Source organism: Rhinopithecus bieti, unplaced genomic scaffold (assembly GCF_001698545.2).
Source record: "Rhinopithecus bieti isolate Rb0 unplaced genomic scaffold, ASM169854v2 scaffold_21155, whole genome shotgun sequence".
Taxonomy (NCBI): domain Eukaryota; kingdom Metazoa; phylum Chordata; class Mammalia; order Primates; family Cercopithecidae; genus Rhinopithecus; species Rhinopithecus bieti.
The window spans coordinates 1,201,110-1,205,224 of NW_016810615.1; positions in this window are offsets into that span (position 1 = coordinate 1,201,110).

The following is a 4,115-nucleotide window of genomic DNA, read 5'->3' on the forward strand; positions in this document are numbered from 1 at the left end:
TTTTTTTTTTTTTTTTTTAGACAGAGTCTCGCTCTGTTGCCCAGGCTGGAGTGCAGTGACGCAATCTCAGCTCACTGCAAGCTCTGCCTCCCGGATTCGTGCCATTCTCCTGCCTCAGCCTCCCAAGTAGCTGGGACTACAGGCCCCGCCCCACGCGCGGCTATTTTTTTTTTTTTTGTATTTTCAGTAGAGACGGGGTTTCACCGTGTTAGCCAGGATGGTCTTGATCTCCTGACCTTGTGATCCGCCTGCCTTGGCCTCCCAAAGTGCTGGGATTTACAGGCATGAGCCACCACACCCAGCTAATCTCATTTTTTGAGGGTTCTACCCTCATGACCTAATTACATCCCGTAAGTCTCTACCTCCTAATATCACAGTTTTATAGGGGTCAAATCTAGACTCCATGTGCTCACAAACCTCCTGCCAAGCCAATTCACAACTGATAAATTTCTTGGCCAAGGGCAAACAATGCAGCTGACTGCAGTGATGAGGGGGACACCGCTTGACAGAAAAAGAGAGATATGTGCGGGTAGCATAAAGTGATGGACTCCAGAGTTAAGTCAGGCTGCATTGGGCTATTTTCAGATATGCCAGCAGAGGAAACCGGGTGAAGTAGAAAGGAATTCAGAGCAAATAATCCATGGAAGGTTGAGATTAGAGAATTCATCCTGAGCAGGAAAGATTAAGTGCCTGCCTCAATCCCTAACACTGTTTCACTTTGCAATTCTGGTTTACTTGGCTCAGGCATACTTCCTTTTCTTTCTTTGAAACAGCCTTTCAATAAAGCATCTGAGTTATCTTGAATGGGTTTTTGTTCATGTGACTTAAAAGAACCTTGAATACAATGTCTAAGTTCTTCAATGGTAGGAAGAATATCTTACACTCTTTTGCCTCTCTTGAAGCATAGCCCTATAAATTAGTTTAATTATAAATTTTTCTGTGTCTCTTCACAATCTGTTATTCTATCACAAAGGATATGTTCTCCAAAAATGTACTGTATCATTCTGAATACTCTTTTGTTGTTGTTCTGTTTTTTGTTTTAAGGAGCAGAGAGTTTAATGGGCAAGAAGGGGCATGAATGAAGGGAGAAGGAAGAAGCTCCCCTGTACAGAGAAAGAGGGAGGGGGACTCCAAAGCCAAGAGAGGGAACCCCTCATTCTATATGTTATCACAACTTCAACATTTATTTCTGGGTCTGATTGGATTTGAGCCCAATTCTATCATTTACTAGCTGAGAGATCTCACTAAAGAGAGAGATCTATACCAGAAAACTCCTGGAAAGCTCTTTCTGTTGGGATCGGAAACCGTGATCCACCAGGGAAATAAATTTGAGTTAGTGGCCTAACAATTAGATTCATAATTTTCCCACTGAGCAAATGCTGTGCATAGAATAAAAATAAAGTATTTTCAATAAAACTAAGCTCATCAATACAGCAAATGAAAATACTTATTTAGGGTTGGAAGGTGCAGTACTCTATTTAGATACAGTGTGTATTTATATAAAATACCATTTAAGGGAAAATAAAATAAATGTAAAATTGGAAGGTAATTGAGACATTGTTACTGAATAAAATTTTAAAAATCTAAGACAGACAATAAGATCTTTAAGGTAATACACTACCAAGCTTTGTTATAAGCATTCATATTTAACAGAAATCTTTATTTGGGGATAGTAATAACAAGAGCTCACATTTATGGATAACTTAATACTTGCTTGATTGCTTTTTGCATGTACTAAATTAACCCTTAAACAGACCTATAATATGAACCATAATATTTTCCATTTTATAAAAGAGAAAATTGAAGCTTAAGCAATAATCTCATTTTTCCATGGATTGAACACAGATAATCTCTTATATTCATGTCAAACTATATCACTTCATTTAAAACTCTTTCAACATGTAAGAATGAACAGGAGCAACAAACTCATAAGTGTATCATGGTGTTTTTGCTTATACCTGATAGAGTAGGACCTTCAGAGCTTTGTCAAGTTCAGCCTAGTTATTTCTAGCAGTGCCTGGGGGTGTTTCATATGTGTTAATGACCAGTCCTGATTGGCTACCATGGTGTGCTGCAATTACTTGAGGTCAGGTAGTTGAAAGGACTCACAGGACTCTAACAAGGTATACTTATGAAAGATTTATTACAGGCAAAGTATACACAAAATCAGGAGCAAGAAAGCATACGGCAACTTTATGACAGCCAGGAACACCTGAGCCCGGTGTTGGTCCTCTCTGTTGCACAGACTATGCTCTATCTCAGGATCACGATCCACCAATATGAGAAAGAGATATCTGTCTCAAGCAAGGTGAGGAACAACTGTACTGGGTTGTCTTTGATTTTTCTGATCAAACAACTAACATTGGGCTGAGTGACCAGGTAAACCAGGTGAGGACCATCAAGCCATACATTTTCACCAAACAGTGTAGACAAGCTGGTACCCAGTGCCTCTGGGGGAATTCCAGGCTTTAAACAGTACGTTATAAATCATTAGCTAGTACATTTCATCCCTATTTTGCCCCAGGGTTTGTACCATAACTCCAGGCTTCCTTGAAGATGCTGCAGATAAGCTATAATTTAATCTTATTTTTACATATGTGGATTTGTCATTTAAGAAGTTCTTCCCTTACTATAGCCCAGTGCTGTCTACTAAACTTTCTGTAAAAATGGAACTGTTCTTGTCCAAGAGGGCAGCCATTAGCCACAAGTGGCTCACTTGAAATGTGGTTAGTGTGACCGAAGAACTGAATGTTAAATTTTGTTTAATTTTAGTTTTAGTTTAAATAGCCACCTGTGGACAATGGCTACCATATTGGACAGTGCAGCTATAGTTCCTCCCTGTGCTTGACTCTGCTGTCTGTTGGGCACCACTGTGTCTACCAGGAACCACTGATGCTTCCATTTGGTACTGCCTTTCCTTCTGGGCAATGCTACCTCTGGTAGGCATTGCAGCCACTTCTGCTAGTATGGTTCTGTCTACTGGTCACTGCTGTGCCTTCCTCTAGGTATTGTAGTGGATATTCTGTGGCACCCAAGGTGAGTGGTAGGCACTGTTAATAAGTTTGCCTATCCAACAGCCATTCCACACCCCCACTTAAACTTACTAGCAGAACCTGCCTCCCAGTCTAGAGATGGAAAATCCCACCTTTCCTTGTTCTGTTCTCCCTTGCATTGATAGCATGAGTACGTGACCCAGCCTGGTGAATGTGACCTGGAGGAATGCATACCTGCACTCCATACATGCAATGGATGGAATGTTTGTGTCATCCCCAAACTCATATGTTACAATTCTAACCCCCCAGTGTAATGGCATTAAGCGATGTGTCTCTGGGAGGGAATTAGGTCACGAAGGCTGAGCCCTATGAATGGGATTGGTGCCCTTAAAAAAGAGAACCCAGAGAGCTCGCTTGCTCTCTCGCTCGCTCTCTCTCGCTCTCTCTCTCTCTCTCTCTGCCATATGAGGATAAAAGAAGTCAGTAGTCTGCAACCCAGAAGAAAGCTCCTCTATAATAAAAGAGAGATGCATGACAGGAAACAACTCTTTTCTTCACGTAGATATTGGGGGCTATGGTAACTTCCGTGGGACTACTACACCAGGGCAAATCTGAGGACCAAGTCAGTGATCCTCACACAGAGGATGCTAGTGTAGAAGCAGCTTGGCTCCTGATGGCATTGCGTTGCATGACTAAACCAATCTTGGAAATAGCTACTTCCTGACTTTTCATTATGTTCAATAATAAAATTGTCCTTCAAATCTCACAGTGCAGTTAATTATAGCTTCGCCTCTCCGAAGACGTGACTGCATGGTGGGTGGAGGTAGGAAATAATTATAATTGATAACATCATATTTGACTCTGAATTTATCCTATTGAAGCTTTGTTTTAAAAAAAAATCTTTTAAAAGAAAAAGTGGATGGGAGGCAAGAAAATGGAGGCCTCATGTATAACAAACCCTTCCAGGCAGTTTGACTGAACAGGCTTTAACTGCAGGTAGGAACAGTCACTGCAAGAACATGAATGCTGATGGAAAAAACAAATCAAAACAGAGACGGAGAAGTGAAAAAAAGAGCCTACATGGATAGATTGAAAAAAAGGAAAATATCTTTTTTTTTTTTT